The sequence below is a fragment of the Heptranchias perlo genome, chromosome 24 (genome assembly GCF_035084215.1).
Source record: "Heptranchias perlo isolate sHepPer1 chromosome 24, sHepPer1.hap1, whole genome shotgun sequence".
Taxonomy (NCBI): domain Eukaryota; kingdom Metazoa; phylum Chordata; class Chondrichthyes; order Hexanchiformes; family Hexanchidae; genus Heptranchias; species Heptranchias perlo.
Window position 1 is genome coordinate 40,893,705 of NC_090348.1, and position 18,810 is coordinate 40,912,514.

Sequence of the window (18,810 nt, forward strand, 5' to 3'; positions counted from 1 at the left end):
CCCTGCCCCTGCCCCAATTCAGCTGTATTTCCTGCCTCGGGTAATTGGCACTTTGAAGGCGGCCTCCAGCAGGAATCACATCAGTCTGGGGCTAGAGGTCTGATTTGACGGGCGACGGAGGTGGGGGCCTTGCCGCAGCGGGAGGAAGGGGGTTAAAGAAAAACGGCCAATTTTTGCATTGCAATTTTTGAGGCTGCTCCTTGGGGCCGAATGCGAGGCGTCACTCCGAGAGTCCCAGCACAGGCCCCTTTTCCATTTCCCACACTCGTTTTTTTTTTCTAACCTCTAACACTGCTCGAGGTTTGTGAACTTTGTACTCGTGCCCTCCAGGCGTGTGCTCATTGTCCGAGTTAAAACAGCTTCTTTTCTTCAACTTTATCCGCGCCTTTCTTTATTTTAAAGAGCTGGTTGTGTCTAGTTAAGAAAGGGCCTGAAAGTTATGAAGACATACAAAGCTGACCAATGATATTGATTAACTCTCATGGTCGAAGAATCTCTGTGTTTGCCATCTGCGGAATGCAACTAGCCAGGGTTGAACAGGGTGGGAGTTTGGCTCAAGGTAGTTGGGGAAAAACATAAACACTATGGAAAAAATCAGAAAATGAGCTAGGGAGGAGAATGAAAAAGGGATTAATATAGCTGTTGTAGAATGAATGAAACATGTAGTGAATATACAGAAAATTGGATTGGAGATGGGCAGATATAGAAGGAGGGCCCGTACAGAGTTAGATCACAGATCAGCCATGATCTTATCAAACGGTGGAGCAGGCACGAGGGGCTGAATGGCCTACTCCTGTTCCTATGTTCCTATAATCTATGATGTGGAGATGCCGGTGATGGACTGGGGTTGACAATTGTAAACAATTTTACAACACCAAGTTATAGTCCAGCAATTTTATTTTAAATTCACAAGCTTTCGGAGATTTTCTCCTTCCTCAACATTTGCCTGAGGAAGGAGAAAATCTCCGAAAGCTTGTGAATTTAAAATAAAATTGCTGGACTATAACTTGGTGTTGTAAAATTGCCTATAATCTATATTATCACAAAATAATTTGTGGTGGTCATTTGTGCGTGTATTGAGTTTCATTGCTCAACGGATGAAACTAAGGTTTGGGGGGGAACTGGGTGTGAGGCTCTCCTATAAAAAAAATGAATGTCGTTCAACTTCACTTCAATCCAAGAATTGTTTCAACGGCTGAGGACTGGAACTACAAGCTTTCTTCCAGCCCAGTTACCAGCTTGTGGAATCGACTGCCACCTACTGGATTAAATCCTGACTGCGATGGAAGAAGTATAATAGATACTGTGCACCCACATCTCCCTGAGCAGCCCCTTTCCTTCCCCTCTCCCACGTCTGTCCCTCTGCTGAAATCTGCTAAACTACTGTGCAAACATATGCAGCCATGTCATCAGTCTGCCCTCCTGTAAACAGTGAAGCTCGGGTCAATTCACCGAACCCACGCTCCTTTCAATTGTAGCTCCCCCGCTGGGAGATCAGGACGAGTGAATTTATCCTGGCGACCGTGCCTTCAGCCATCCAAGCTCCAAGCTCCGGAATTCCCTCCCTTAACCTACTTGCAAACGGGCCCCTCACCAATAATTTGTGAAAGGTTGGAATGACTTACTTTACAGTCCAAATGCCCTGGAGATGCATCTCAGTAAATGATTAGCCTCATTGATAACAGCTTCACATTGGCTGAACTGAACAGTCAATAACTGCACCCCTTGTGGTTCAATTTTCTTCCTCAGCTTTAAAGAACTATGAATTATTAATCTTTGTCTTTGAACAGCCCAAGGAGCATGGAAGAGATTTCTTTCCACCCAAATACTGGATATATTCACAACACAAAATATTCTCACCAATGAACATTGGTGTGTGTGAGTGGGGTGGGGGGGAGGGGGGGCGAAGGGTGAAGAATAGTAAATTAATGTCCCTTTCTGAGTCTCACAGCCAAGATTTACTTGAAAGAAAGAAAGAACTTGCTTTTGCCTTTTACGTCAGGATGTCCCAAAGTGCTTCACAGCCAATGAACTGTTCTTTAAAATGTATGCCGGCATAAAATATGTAGTCTTTAAAATGTAGTCTTTAAAATGTAGTCACTGTAGCTATGTAGGCAAACGCAGCAGTCAATTTGCACACAGCAAGGCCCCACAAACAGCAATGAGACAAATGACCAGTTAATTTGTTTTTAGTGATGCTAGTTGAGGGATCAATGTTGGCCAGGTCACCAGGAGAACTCTCCTGCTCTTCTTCAAATAGTGCCATGGCATATTTTACGTCCACCTGAGAGAGTAGATGAGACCTCGGTTTGACGTCTCATCTGAAAAGACAGCACTTCTCGCAATGCAGCCGCCCCCCACCCCCTCAGCACTGCAATGAAGTGTCAATCTAGATTATGTTCTCAAATCCTGCAGAGAGGCTTGAACCCATGACCTCCTGACTCAGGCAAGTAAATGTAAATATTAAGTTAATCATAAACAAATAAATAAATAGACTATTTTTATTTCTGCTTAAAAATGTGGATCTTTTTGTCAGCAGGTAGCATGAGAGCCACTGAGGTCTCCTTCTTGGTTTAAGAAAATAAGGAAGTCTGGATTCAGAAAAGATCATGGAGAAATGTAAAAGCTAACAGCATCGAAGGAGGCTCTTTGCTAGAGCAATCCAAAAAATACTCTCACTATCCTGCTCGCTCTCTCCATAGCCCCTAGATATTCCTCTGCTTCAAATATTTATCCAATTTTCTCTTAAAAGATGCAATGTGTAAAGAAATTATGGGCCATCAAGAGCAAACCATAAAATCATGGAATGATAAAGCACAGAAGGACTCCATTCGGCCCATCATGCCTGTGCCGGCTTTTTGAAAGAGCCAATCATCTGCTCTTTCCCCACAGTCCCTGCAGATCTTTCCTTTTCGAGTATATATCCGAGTATATATAATATACTACAACATCAAGTATAATCTACCCTATCATGGACTCCACTTAATCCATTTAATTTGCTGAGGGCAGATTCTGCATAAATACACCCTAGAACCTCAAAACATTATAAAATAAAATTCCATAAGATTCATCCAGCTTCACATTTCCACTATTTAAAACTGATCTACTAAGAAATACTTTACAAAAAATTTACTGGGGAAAAGGAAATTTAAATATATCCCTCTCAAACTCAGAAAGAGCTGCCATTCAAACACATATAAAAACAAAAACCCACAAGGTGTTTGTATTTGAATTGAATGGCTTGGCCTCTTCCTCGGATACCTGATGCAGGGGGCTGTATCAAAACAAGCTGGGACATTTTCTACATGTAATCCTGGCTATTAACTCCATGTGTACCTTGACAGGAAGAGAGAAACCAATACAACGATACATCAGACTGATTCCTGGGATGGCAGGACTGTCGTATGAGGAGAGATTGGGTCGACTCGGCCTGTATTCACTCGAGTTTAGAAGAATGAGAGGGGATCTCATTGAAACATATAAAATTCTGACAGGGCTAGACAGGCTGGATGCAGGGAGGATGTTTTTTCCTGGATGGGGTGTCCAGAACGAGGGGTCACAGTCTCAGGATATGGGGTAGGATATTTAGAACTGAGATGAGGAGAAATTTCTTCACTCAGAGGGTGGTGAACCTGTGGAATTCTCTACCACAGGAGGCTGTGGAGGCCAAGTCACTGAATATATTTAAGAAGGAGCTAGATAGATTTCTAGATACAAAAGGCATTAAGGGGTATGGGGACAGAGCGGGAATATGGTACTGAGATAGAGGATCGGCCATGATCATATTGAATGGCGGAGCAGGCTCGAAGGGCCGAATGGCCTACACCTGCTCCTATTTTCTAGGTTTCTATCAAATTCAAAAAGACCTCATCAACACATCTTTCTCCTTCATTATTTGAAAGGAAAGAGTGTGAAAGGAGAACAAATTGAGGGAAACAACAGGAGAAGGTGCTGCCTACCTTTGCAATTCTCGAATATAGAGTGGTAATTCCTGCTCCGTGTCCTTCTCCTCTTGTCTCAGTTGATCAAGGCTCTTCGCAGGAGTGTTATCAGACAGAATTTGACACCGAGCCATATAAAGAGATATTGGGACAGGTGACCAGAAGCTTGATCGAAGAGGTAGGTTTTAAGGAGCGTCTTAAAGGAGGAGAGAGAGAGAGAGAGAGAAAGGCAGAGAGGTTTAGGGAGGGAATTCCAGAGCTTAGGACCTGGATGGCTGAAGGCATGGCCGCCAATGGTGGAGCGATGAAAAAACACCACGACAACCGGAAATACTGTAGCAGTTCTGACAGAATCTGTAAGAATGAAACCGGATCAATGATAAATTTGTTACAGAGAAAGAACAAGCACACAACCATATACCGAATACGATCTTCAGCAGTTGATACACTGAAATCCAGTTACACAAAAAAAAAGTTCTCAACTGGCACAATTCCTGATAAGTCGGGTTACATGTATTTTTTTATACAGAGGGGCATGTGACAAATACAGATACTGCTAATATTTCTCCAAGATTAAAATACGATATTACAAAAATCCTAATGAGTAAATAACAGACTAAGATTCCAGACACAATGTCTGGAATCTTAGTCTGTTTTTAAAATGGCCTTAGGGTGTTAGCATCACAGGTCTCACACACCCGGTGGTTACAGGCAATTGAACTGACTGACTGCTTTTTACATGCTATACTGGTGGTCAGATATACTCTTTAAAATAATCTGTTCCATTTTTTAAATAAAAAATTACGCCTGGAGTTTCCGCTTTGGGCGCAATTGACATTTGGGCGCAAATTGGACATCCATGAGGCGCTGTGGGCCATCAGCAGCAGCAGAATTGTATTCCACCACAATCTGTAACCTCACGGCCCGGCATATTCCTCACTCTACCATTACCAACAAGCCAGGGGATTAATCCTGGTTCAATGAGGAGTGTAGAAGAGCATGCCAGGAGCAGCACCAGGTGTACCTAAAAATGAGGTGCCAACCTGGTGAAGCTACAACACAGGACTACATGCATGCTAAACAGCGGAAGCAACATGCTACAGACAGAGCTAAGCGATTCCACAACCAACGGATCAGATCAAAGCTCTGCAGTCCTGCCACATCCAGTCGTGAATGGTGGTGGACAATTAAACAACTAACAGGAGGAGGAAGCTCCGTGAACATCCGCATCCTCAATGATGGCACTTTTCAGCCCAAAGGACAAGGCTGAAGCATTTGCAACCATCTTCAGCCAGAAGTGCCGAGTGGATGATCCATCTCGGCCTCCTCTTGAGATTCCCACCATCACAGAAGCCAGTCTTCAGCCAATTCAATTCACTCCATGTGATATCAAGAAACGGCTGAGTGCACTGGATACAGCAAAGGCTATGGGCCCCGACAATATCCCGGCAGTAAAGCTGAAAACTTGTGCTCCAGAACTTGCCGCGCCTCTAACCAAACTGTTCCAGTACAGCTACAACGCTGGCATCTACCCGACAATGTGGAAAATTGCCCAGGTATGTCCTGTCCACAAAAAGGACAAATCCAATCCGGCCAATTATCGCCCCATTAATCTACTCTCAATCATCAGCAAAGTGATGGAAGGTGTCGTCGACAGTGCTATCAAGTGGCACTTACTCACCAATAACCTGCTCACCGATGCTCAGTGTGATCAATGTTCATAATACCAGGAAAACGGCCAGGCCGGAAAGCAAAGTCTACCGTTGTATTTTAGTACATATCCACTCCCTCCATCACCGGCACACCATGGCTGCAGTGTGTACTATCCACAGGATGCACTGCAGCAACTCACCAAGGCTTCACTGATAGCATCTCCCAAACCCGCGACCTGCACCACCTAGAAGGACAAGGGCAGCAGGTGGATGGGAACACCATCACTTCCAAGATCCCCTCCAAGTCACACACCATCCCAACTTGGAAATATATCGCCGTTCCTTCATCGTCACTGGGTCAAAATCCTGGAACTCCCTTCCTATCAGCAATGTGGGAGAACCTTCACCACACGGACTGCAGCGGTTCAAGAACAGAGTTCACCACCATTTTCTCAAGGGCAATTAGGGATGAGCAATAAATGCTGGCCTCGCCAGCGACGCCCACATCCCATGAATGAATAAAAAAAATTGCACCCAAAAATTGCACTGGCGGAAATTAGGTCGAGAATCACTGAGTTTCCATTAAAACCCATTAACATAACCACAAAAGTAAAATCTGTCCTGAAGCAGTGCAATTCGGCAGCTTAACAGAGCGGAATCATTTATTTTTTTCAATAAAAAATATTAATTGATGAATTTAAGATAGGCAACCTGGTGTAGCTGAAAATGGGTTTATCACTAAAAATAAACATTTTTAACAAAGGTGTTCAGTTCTCTGTCTCTGAATAACCTGAATTAAAATCACTGAAAATGACTCAAAAAAACAATACTGAAGTACTTACTGTTATCATTGGTGTAGACTAGTCAGTTTCTTAGTAAACTACTATTTTTTAAGTGTTTAAAACTGTTAAAACTGTGCCTACCAGTGCCTTTGCGCCTCAGAAAGCTAGCTTAATTTTAAAAGCCGCCTCGAACGGCCACAGGCAGGTGCGATTGGCAGAAATTCGCCATCCTCGTTGTTTCGAGTGGGGTGGGGGGGTGTGGCCAGTTTTGTGGGCGGGGCTGACTTCAGCATGATTTTTTTTAGCCAGCGGTAAAAGATCGCAGAAACTCGAATTACGCTGGGGCGTAAATTGTGTCCGATGTAAATCGAAATTCCTCTATGTTTTGCGCTGATCCATACGAACATACGAATTAAGAGCAGGAGTAGACCATTCGGCCCCTCGAGCCTGCTCTGCCGTTTGATAAGATCATGGCTGATCTGATTGCGACCTCAACCCTACTTTGCCGTCTACCTACTACAACCTTTGACTCCCTTGTTAATCAGGAATCTATCTATCTCAGCCTTAAAAATATTCAGTGACCCTGCCTCCACCGCTCTCTGGGGAAGGGAGTTCCACAGACTCACGACCCTCTGAGAGAAAAAATTTCTCCTCATCTCCGTCTTAAATGGGAGACCCCTTATTTTTAAACTGTGGCCCCTAGTTCTCGTCTCTCCCACAAGGGGAAACATCCTCTCAGCATCTACCCCTTCTAGTCCCCTCAGGATCTTATATGTTTCAATAAGATCACCTCTCATTCTTCTAAACTCCAGTGTATACAGCCCCAACTTGTCCAACCTTTCCTCATAAGATAACCCCTCATCCCAGGAATCAGTCGAGTGAACCTTCTCTGAACCGCCTCTAAAGCAATTATGTCCTTTCTTAAATAAGGAGACCAAAGCTGCACACGGTATTCCAGGTGTGGTCTCACCAATGCCCTGTACAACTGTAGCAAAACATCTCTACTTTTATATTCCATTCCCCTTGCAATAAATGACAACATTCCATTTGCCTTCCTAATCACTTGCTGTACCTGCATACTAACTTTTTGTGATTCATGTACTAGGACACCCAGATCCCTCTGTACCTCAGAGTTCTACAATCTCTCTCCATTTAAATAATATACTGTTTTTCTATTCCTCCTGCCAAAGTGGACAAGTTCACATTTTCCCACATTATACTCCATCTGCCAAATTTTTGCCCACTCACTTAACCTATCTATATCCCTTTGCGGACTCTCTTCACAACTTACTTTCGGCTCGAACTGCCTCGACTGCGCTGAAAAAGTCAGTGCAATTGAGTAGAAACTCAGGGCCTATGTTCCTCATTCCACCGCCAGTAGAAGTGGGCTTGGTCTCTGTGTCCTCATTAGTGAAAATGTCATGGTCTAGTCACTGGGGATAGAGTGCTGAAAAGGCCCACTATCAACCTCCCGCACCAAAATACTTTCTGCTCTGTGGGTTTAATTATGAGCAGCCATTTCCAGGAAGGCTCACTATCACTGCAGTCCCGAGTTCACTAGAACAGTTGCAACTCCCACAAAGAGTAATCTCCATGATAATGGCAAGCGAAGCTCTTTAATCCTAGCGCACAAAACGCCTGTTCGGCTCAGTTTAATGAATCGTGACGCAGAGAAGAGGAAGGGCAGTGGCCAAGGCTGTTCTCTGATATGGTTTGTTTCTGGAAGCTGAAATGGGCTGGATAACGATAACACAATACATCAGTGTTACAAAACCTGCCAGCGGACTTGCGCATTTCTTTTGAATGCCAACAGTATAGATAGCAGTCAGCAGAGATGCGCCAACTCCAGCTTAAGTGGGATTTACTGTGTGTCATAGCAACCGCCGGTCTCTGATTGATAATCCAAACAAGTGGCACTGAAAGGGGGGGGGGGTTCATCAGAGGTCATGACTGAACATTGGCAGCAACCCATAACCACCAAGACTCTTGTTTCTTATTCTGCGGCAGTGGCAGTGAAGATCGTCCAGATACAATACCCTCGCAGATAATGTATCCATCAGGGACGTAGAGAGTCATAGAGTCATAGAGTTATACAGCACGGATAGAGGCCCTTCGGCCCATCGTGTCCGCGCCGGCCATCAAGCCCAGTCTAATCTACTCCCATATTCCAGCATTTGGTCCGTAGCCTTGTATGCTATGGCATTTCAAGTGCTCATCCAAATGCTTCTTGAATGTTGTGAGGGTTCCTACCTCCACAACCCTCTCAGGCAGTGAGTTCCAGACTCCAACCACCCTCTGGGTGAAAAAGTTATTTCTCAAATCCCCTCTAAACCTCCCGCCTTTTACCTTGAATCCATGACCCCTTGTTATAGAACCCTCAACGAAGGGAAAAAGCTCCTTAGTATCCATCCTATCTATGCCCCTCATAATTTTGTACACCTCAATCATGTCCCCCCTCAGCCTCCTCTGCTCCAAGGAAAACAAACCCAATCTTCCCAGTCTCTCCTCATAGCTGAAGCGCTCCAGCCCTGGGCAGTGAATGGAACCAAGGCGGGTAGAGTTAAGATACAGATCAGTCATGATCTAATTGAATGGCAGAACAGGCTCGAGGGGCTGAATGGCCTACTCTTGTTCCTGCGCTCCTACGTTCCTATGGTGGCACTGAGAAGCAGCAACTCAGTGAAATTTCATTTTTTAAATTTGTTCTCAGGATTTGGGCAATGCTGCATTTACTGCCCAGTAGCAGGACACTGAGCTTTTATTAAAATTCGGCATCTTTTACATCCAGTTTTTATCCCCCTGGTTCTAGCCCACACAAATGACCAGGTTTTCTTGAATTGCTTCTCACAACTTGCCCCTGGTGGGATTTGAACTCAAGACCTCCGGGTTGCTAGTTCAACACCAGAACCACTACACCGCAGCAGCCACCTTGATGAGCACAAAATTCAGCTCCCCAAAAATGAACAAATGACATGTTTTGTACTCAGCGGTTTTCATTCCTTCAGAAGGTCCGTCTTCTCTGACCAAGGCTTTTGTTTTACAGAATAATGTGGGCGGATGACTGGCAGCCTTCTCTTTGCACAATGACAGCTTTCTTTCAGAGGAATATAGGAGGAGATGTATTATTAATTCTCTCTACAATAGCAACTACACTTCTATAAATATTTCAGCTGTGGTGATCTCTCTCCGTGATAGTTAACATTATGGCCCGAAAATTGCTCCAAGCAGTGAACGAACGGCACTCGCCATTCCGTAAGACTTATACTAACCCACTAACTTACCGCGGGCTTTACTGCGGGCACTTCCTCTCGTGGGAAGCGGAGAAGAGCCCAGCGTGAGCTCCAGCGAAGCTAGGACCCATGGGAGAAGCGAGAGGATCGATCTCGGCCAATCAGATTGCAGCATCCTTGAAAAGCCGCGAAGAGGCAAAACCTGCAACGCAAAAACCAGGAAGTGAAAGTTACAACATTAAAATCATTTGTCAAAACAGTTATAGACAGCGAAAAAAAGAGAGGGTAAGAAATAATCGAATTAAATAAAAGAGACTGAAGGAAAAGATTTTTTAAAAATGTAAATTAAAAAAAAAATTTTAATGATTAGAAACTACTACAATCAGGAGTAATGAGACTCCACATTTTTAAAAGTTAATTTTTAGTCGTTTGGCAGTCATTAAGACTAACCCCGTTGTTAAAACTTAGCTTAGACCTGGTTTATGTAAGCGTACCTGTTTTGTGGTGATATTCGTTAGTTTTCAGCTGGGCAGAAGAGCAAGTTGGTGCTGGTCCGTTGATTGCAGCCGGCGATATCCCTTTAAGGCGAACCTGTCAGATTGCCAGGGAGCCAGGAAGAGCAAGTTCCGGATTTCCGCGTTTGACTGCGCAAGTGCGAACGCTGGAACTTGCTCTTTCATTTGGCCACTAATAACGGTGAGCGCTGTGGAGCTCACTGTTCTTTTTAAAGCAATTTTCGGCTCTATATAAATGCAATGCGTTTTTTCCAACAGCGGAACTGGAAGTATCCTTTAATCTCCGCCACTCTTCACCTGTGGCTGCTGCCACTCTCCCCACTCCCTTATTAACAGCAGGGTCTCCGTGTGAACAGTGGCAATGTTTGAGTGACATAAGCAATTCGACGTGGAAACCTGCAATAAAAAGCAACGGTTTACAACAGAGCAGTATCAGAGTGAATGGCTGTTCTGCTTATTGAGCAGGAAAGCAAATTTGGAAGGATCTGGTGGAAAGAACAGATAGCGGTCACTAGACTTTACAGCTGGGAGGAAACCTATTAAGGCTGCTCCACCTGGAACACAGGACCAGGAATCGGCCATTCAGTCCCTCGAGCCTGTCCTGTCATTCAATTAGATCATGGTTGATCTGTATCTTAACTCCATTTACCTGCCTTGGTTCCATATCCCTAAATACACTTACCTAACATGATAAAATGCTTTTTGTGGAGGAAGAGGTTGTTAGTCTGACAACATGATTGCTGAACATTTCAAACATCTGGATGAGGGAGACAGAACCTCATCATTTGGACTTGTCAGCTGACTGTGAAATTCATTAATACAACGTTAATTTGAAAACCATGTATCTATCCAAGATTATACAAAGCTATTTGCCATTTATTCCATGATGGGGCGGGGCCGGCGAGGACCCAGATAACACTAGTCTTGATCATGAGTAAATGTGTACACTTTTATGCAACTTGCTTTTAATGTACTAAAATACCCCAGGGTGCTTCACAGTTGGGGTCAGGTCCAAGCATCAGTACGAGAAGGACTAGGAGAGGTACTGAAGGCATGAAGAGATAGGCTTGCTTTAGAACATTTTGAAGGTGGGGAGAGATGTAGTAAGATGGATGGGATTAGGGAGGGACTTTCAAAGTGCAGGGGTTAGGTAGCTAAAGACTCTACTATCTATGATAGAACAGAGGAAGAAACACACCTAAGAGCGGAGTTGGAAGAATGGAGGGTGCCAGCAGTGACAAAGGGCCGAAAGAGACTGCAGATGTAGGGAGGGATGAAGTTGTGGAGAAATTTGAAGGCTTGAACAAGGATTTTGAAGTCAATGGGCAGGGGACAAGGAGCCAATGGGGGCCGGTAAGCATCAATATGCATGGGACCCTGCGCAGGATTGGTTTGGGCAGTGGAGTTTGTGTAGGGTGGAGCATGTGAAACTAGCAAAGAGGAAAAATCTGGAGATTACAAGGATGTGGATAAAGGTTTCAGCATTAGTGGGAAAGAGATCAGATGGGGCAATTAGGGATGGGCAATAAATGCCGGCCTTGCCAGCGACGCCCACATCCCGTGAACGAATAAAAAAAAAGAAATGGAAATGGGTGATTTTTCAGAGGTGGGAGGAGACAGTGTTAATGATGGCCTGGCTGTGCGGTCTGAAACTCAACACAGAGTCAAATCGTAGAAGTTGCACGCAGTTGGGATGAGTTTGAGCAGGTATCCAGCAAGAGGCATGCGATCAGTGGCGGGAGTGCAATCTTTCTGGTGAGGGCTGAATAGGATGGTTTTGGTCTTGCTACTACTGGGCTGCAGAAAACTGTGACTTACCCTCACCATGGTCTCAGTGAGGCAGTTCTGATTTGTGCTGTACAGTATGGAAGCTCATTTATCTCCATTAGTCTTTTCTTTGTTGCCGGGTGCGGTACAGAGTATTTTGTAGTTACATCCCAGAATACTTGGGGTGGGGAAATTGTTACCATGGTGCTTATGACGTTGTCAGCTGCCACTTGATCATCCATTTAACTCAAGATGACAACAATCAACCGGTTAATTATTCTAACCAGGAGCTAATCTGGCATTTGAGTTCTGACTAGTTAAGTGTTGGCAAATTAATATAGGACAGTTTCCCAGGCATGTACAAGACTGACCAGTAGGTCCTGTCAGCAAGGACTGACACGCAATATGTGCCAGGATGATGGAATGTTTTAAGTGGTTTAGTTTGCTCTATTTTTCCCTGTTGTGAGGAGGCGGTGACTTTTGGTAGCAGTTTGGAATAGACTACACTGTTACCAGTGGCAACCATGTTCCTCAGCACATTGAAGACATTATTAGTCAGACAGTCTGTTACAGTGAAACTCCCATTATTTCACTCCCTTATGTTTCGTCCTGATTATCTGCCAGGTAATTTGAGCAGAATAAACCCTTGCTCAAGGTGTCAAAGTGCATGGTGTAATGGTCGTTAACCCCATGGTTTGGCTATTGCTCTACTTTACGTTTATAACCAAAAATTGGGGACCCTCGATTCCCCAGCGATTTCAATGATTGACTGGGAACCCTTTCAGGATTACAGCTGTGTAGTGACTGACATCATACTTGAAATTCACTGTATGTGAAGCGCTGAGAAATGCGACAAGGCGCTATGTAAAGTGAAGTCTTTTTAAAGGTGCTGGATTTGATGAGTTTAATCAGTGAGATCACCTTCACTCGGCTCTGCTGTTTAAACTGTTTCAAATCCAGCACCATTGAAACGATCCCACTGAATTTGCTGCCTTGGATTTTTAAGTTTAAGCCTATTTTATTTGCAATCACTATTTTCCGTTCTCCCTTGACCAAGTATCTCCACACACGTGAGATTACTATCCTTTACCAAGTGCAAACCAGCAGGGGGCAGGGTGAGTATGGAGCGGGCTTTGGAAACATGCAAGGTTTTTCTCTTCTTTCTGACATTTCTTTCTCTGTCCTTTTTATTTCTTTAACTTTTGATTTTACTTTCTTTCTTCTTTTCTACGTCTTATTCCTCTAAAGCACTAACAACATTGCCAACGTTCACAATTGACTCAAGCCCCAAAATTTGTGCAAGTCTTTTTAATGTTTGAGATTCATTGGAAAATTGAAGCTTCGTTTTCCTCATGTTTAAATTTCCAACGTTAATTGCAAGCATTAAAAAAAAACTTCCGGAAATCACTGGACTCGAACGTGAATCGCAAATACTGGCCATCTCGCCAATACTAAAAGCCTTTTCTTACACCTCGCTGATCTCACCAATCGTTTTTGGTCTTTTTTCAGCTCCAAAGACGTTTGCTGATGAACCAGGTCACTTGATTGATGTGACCAGGTATATCCCTGACACATTTTTAAACATCGATGCAGGAAGAGGCCGCTGATGGACCGATGAACTCATCAGTCACCCACAGATGAGGAGAGTACGTGGGATAATAAAACTCCGCAATACCACACTCAGGGCTAGTTCCTGTTTTCTTTTTTTTAAAAAAAAATGTGGGCAAAGTTAATGATTTCGATATTCTTTTCTTTTTAAAGTTGTAAAGCCGATGTTACATAGTCCTTTCAAAGCTGCGTTCCACACAATGACACTCGCAGAGTTACTGAAACCCAGGTCCACACCTCTGCCACTTCACAGCTCGACTTCTCCAATGCTCTCCCCACCAGCCTCCTATATAAACCACCGTACAAAAACCACGCTACATAAACTCCAACCTGGGCTTGGATGCAATGCTCCCCGTGGTAAGTTAAGACATGCATCACCTCGGCTTATACATCTAGAATGGGCACTTGAACTTGATAGGCTAGTCATCAAATATGCCGTGTACTGTTTTTTGAAGTAATACTTCCTGAAAGGTCTAAGTTTTATTGATGTGTTTATATCTGATGGCACGTAGGCTGTCTACAATTAATAGGAAGATAATAATCCACGTCAAACATACAAGCTAATATGAATTTGGTCCTTTTAATTAGACTGGACTACGGATTTCTTGTCCTGAAAGGCAATCACACAGCTTACAAGGATTCTGAATCCAAATCCTCGGATCTGATCCATATTCTTATTTGTACTGTAGCAATTCTAGGGGTTGGGGCTGGCTCTGAGGTCAGTGCAGTTGGGAATATTCTCAATGAAAGAAATGACCTGGGATTCTGAATCGAGGCCAATTCTCACATCCTTATATATTTGTAAAAAAAAATCACAAGTATATCCAAAGGGGAAAAAAAAAATCTGAAATGAAAGTAGACCAAAAGAGTCATTGAGCCAACAGGAACTGTCTGGGTCAACTTCCTGAAAGACGTCTTTATTGTGTCTCATTTAAATGAAATGTGTTTTTACCCTTGTTTGCACAGCATGAACAATTTATGAGCTCAGTTACACTCTGATCCCGCTTTCCGACAAGAGCCAGAGCACCAGACAGCAAAGCACTGTGGGTCTTTCATCGATAGCCAAATGATTGAGAAACATTGCCCTGACAAGGGCATGCAAGTTGGACACATCATAGCATCTGTACAGGGGTGAGGGGTCATTGTGATCCAAGGCTGGGTTTGCTGGTCTGACAACTGCAGCTGCAGAAACAACTGTTGAAAAAATAAACCTCCCCAAGTGCTGGTGTGATGTGTGAAGTGAAATGACATGTTAGCAGGTATAGGGTCATCACACCAGTAGGAGGAAGCACAGAGGATATTACCACTAAGGCATTTTCATACTCAATAGGAGTGCAGCCAAATGCAGGCACAGTGAGGTTCTCTCTGAGTCAACTGGATACCTCAGTAAACAAGCAGAGGTTCAAGTGGTTCCATGAAAAAGTGGGTGTTGACGAGTTTAAAGTTGCCAGTTTCAATGAAGCAAACACAGGGAGTTGGTCCTATGTTTGCACACTGGGTTCTCTGTATTACACAGTGTGCCCACAGAGATCAGCCCCCAAATCACAGCCTAAAGACAACTCTCGGTGGTCACTCTCCTGAAACAGGATCCCGGAACCTGGTGTTAGAGTGGAAACGTGAACGTGCCTTTCGGTACTGATTCTTCGTTAGATCAGATTCTGGGAGATCGGCATCCGTTAGTCAGCTCCTGTCGTTCACGATATCGGTCATCTCAGCGGCAACATTGTAGATTCAGTTTTCTGTGGATCTACGATTCTGCCGTTTGGATAAGGGAGCTGGCTCACAGATGGGCTCCCAAATTGCGAAATAAAACAGCAGGAATTTCAAAGTGGCTTCAGAAATATCCTTGTGCTGCAGTGTGAACATCAGCTCAGTACCTGAGCGAGCGCTGCATTTGGTGGCGTGCCTTCTTTCAGATGAGATTACTGGACCAAGGCCCCCGTCTGCCCCCTCAGATGGATGTAATAGAAGCCATGGCACTATTCGAAGAGCAGCAGGGGAGTTTCCCCCGGTGCTCTGGCCAATATCTATCCCTTAAGCGACGCGGCCAAAAACAGATGAATTTAACTGGTCATTTACCTCACTGCTGTTTGTGGGACTGTGCTGGGCGCAAGTTGGCTGCTGCGTTTGTCTACAAAACAACAGCGAGTGGACTTCAAAAGTAATTCATTTCTTGTGACGCGCTTCGGGACATCCTGAGAAACATAGGAACGTTAAGAACAGGAGTAGGCCATTCAGCCCCTCGGGCCTGCTCCGCCATTTGATTAGATCATGGCTGATCTGCACCTCAACTCCTTCCTGAGGACATGAAAGGAGTTATTGAAATGTAAACTATTAATTCTTTATCAGTCTCAGTCTTATCTATATGCCAGGATGGGCAGAATGACTAAATTCAACGGGAAGCTAACTGCAGCCAATGAAGCCCCTTCCTGAACACTGGTAGAAAAGAACATTAAAGTCGTAGCAGGTGCAACAAAAAGTGAAGACTTTTACTATCTGCTTAAAAATGAACAATTCATCAAAGAGCAGGAAGTGAATAATTATATTAAACATACCTTTTTTTTTGAGTGCTTTAATTCCATTGGATCGGCTCTGTGGGTGAAGTTCTCAATTTTAACAACAGCCGCCAACGGTACGCTAGGATTATCAACAGGTTCTGGACTCTTCTCAACCAATTACAGGGTCCAGAAGATGTCAAACTGATTTGAGTAATTTGCATTCGTTTTAGGGACAATGAATTCAAGATGAAGAGACAAACAGAAAAGGTTAGAAGCTAAAACTGCTTGTGTGCTTGCAGGTCAGATAATAGCACGGTTAGACACAGTGCACAGCTACCTCTGCTTTGCCCCCAATGATGTGCCTCAGCCCCAACCTCAGAAGAGCACCCCTGGATGCCCCCGCATCTCCCACATCAGCAATTCTATGATTGTCTCATCAGTCTGGGGCTGGGTTTGGGTCCAGAGGTGAACATTTAACTCACTTCACCACCTGCATTGTTAGAAGTAGGGAACAGCAAACGCCACCAACCTCTGGAAGGATTCTCCTCTTGCAAGTATTTAAGTCCGTGCGCTGTACACTGCGTGCTCACCTCTGCGAATCCCTGAATCGGAACTAAACGGAAAAGAGCAAGGGTTGGCACCGTGAGTACATAAGAAATATGGAAGCCACTTCTATCTTGATACATAGCTGACTAGGTTGGATTGAAATTGGTCAGTAGACTGGGATGAATCTTTTTTCTAGCTTATTTACATGGAGCTGTTTCATAAACCCTTCTTATTAACAATAAAGATTCACCCTAATGGTCTCCCAATGGGTAATTTCACCATCGGTTGTGGTACTGAGCCATACAATTCTAAAAGGACCCAGAATTGATCACTGGTTTTTGCAGAGTTAGCTGAGCTATGCAGGGGCAGTGATAGAGCTGCTACAGTTCGCCCTAGTGTCCTGGACCTCAGGGAAGAGGGGGGAATGAAAGAGGAGAATCACCCTTGGCTCTTGCTCTTGATCACTGTGCTGAAAAGTATGCCTGTTTATGCTGGATGACGGCTGGATAATCCTTGGTGTTAGCCATGGCTTAGTGGTAGCATTCTTGCCTCTGAGTCAGAAGGTCAAGCCCCACTCCAGAGACTTGAGCACAAAATCTAGGCTGACACACCCGCTGCAGTACTGAGGGAGTACTGCATTGTTGGAGGTGCTGTCTTTTGGATGACACATCAAACCAAGCCCCCGTCTGCCCTCTCAGGTGGATGTAAAAGATCCCATGGCACTGTTTTGAGGAAGAGTAGGGGAGTTCTCCATGGTGTCCTGGCCAATATTTATCCTTCAACCAACATCACTAAAAACAGATTATCTAGTCATTATCACATTGCTGTTTATGGGAGCTTGCTGTACGCAAATTGGCTGCTGCGTTTCGTACATTACAACAGTAACATTCACGCCAGAATGACCACCTCCAACAAGAGAGAGCCTAACCACCTCTAACCACATCAATATCCTGGGGGTCACCACTGACCAGAAACTTAACTGGACCAGCCACATAAATACTGTGGCTAGAAGAGCAGGTCAGAGGCTGGGTATTCTGTGGCAAATGACTCACCTCCTGACGCCCCAAAGCCTCTCTACCATCAATAAGACGCAAGTCAGGAGTGTGATGGAATACTCTCCTCTTGCCTGGATAAGTGCAGCTCCAACAACACTCAAGAAGCTCGACACCATCCAAGACAAAGCAGCCCGCTTGATTGGCACCCCATCCACCACACTAAACATTCACTCCCTTCACTACTGGCGCATTGTGGCTGCAGTGTGTACCATCCACAGGATGCACTGCAGCAACTCCCCAAGACTCCTTCGACAGCACCTCACAAACCCGTGACCTCTACCACCTAGAAGGACAAGGGCAGCAGGCGCATGGGAACAACACCACCTGCACGTTCCCCTCCAAGTCACACACCATCCCGACTTGGAAATATATCGCCGTTCCTTCACTGTCGTTGGGTCAAAATCCTAGAACTCCCTTCCTAGCAGCACTGTGGGAGAACCGTCACCACACGGACTGCAGCGGTTCAAGGAGGCGGCTCACCACCGCCTTCTCAAGGGCAATTAGGGATGGGCAATAAATGCCGGCCTCGCCAGCGACGCCCACAGCCCATGAATGAATAAAAAAAAAACTATGCTTCAATAGTACTTAATTGGCTCTGAAGAGCTTTATGATGGCCTGAAGTCATGAAAGGCACTATATAAATGCAAATTCTTTCTTTGGCTGTAATTCCCCCACTTGCTGGCATCTACTGTATGTACTCACAGAAACAGAATGACTAGTTGGGGAGTGTTGCTAGTTCCTATGGAAATGTACACTAACAGCCCCATCCAGAGAGGAGTAGAAAACAAAATTACTTCCTTTTGGGTGTGTAGCTGAAGACAGGAAGCCCAGTGATTAACGTCTACCACACACAAAATTCTGACCATCAGCTCAATGACTCACGGCTATGGCTCGCCAAACGGCTAGTTTTTAAGACTCTTTCAACAAATTCCCAGATGTAGCTCAGCGGATGCACACTCTATCTGCTACTGCATCAGTGAGTGAGACATCAAACCACAACTAATCAGATAGGAAGCTTGTTACTCCTCAGGCATTTCAAGGCTATTGTAACCACTTAAACAAAACTAAAAATGTGCAAGATTGTTTATCCACCAGAGGGCAGCGGTGAACCCCACACCGCACCAACAAGGAAGCTCTGGTCTGTTTCTTAACTGCGTCACAGGCTCGAACACTCGGGGGCATGTCTCAGGGTGGGTCATTTAAAGGTGCTCAGTGA

The 18,810-nt window shown here is 44.6% G+C and overlaps 1 protein-coding gene across 1 annotated transcript in view; it reads right to left on the reverse strand.

Annotated features, from left to right (window-relative positions):
• LOC137341881 (uncharacterized) overlaps positions 1-10,512 on the reverse strand; it is a 76,994-nt gene extending 66,482 nt beyond the window's left edge. Inside the window, exons 1-3 of the mRNA XM_068005385.1 lie at positions 10,100-10,512; positions 9,657-9,807; positions 3,960-4,295 (exon numbers count right to left, since the gene is read on the reverse strand). The gene's annotated coding sequence lies outside the window, so the exon portion shown is untranslated. The remainder of the gene's footprint in view (positions 1-3,959; positions 4,296-9,656; positions 9,808-10,099) is intronic.
• Positions 10,513-18,810: the final 8,298 nt, after the last annotated feature.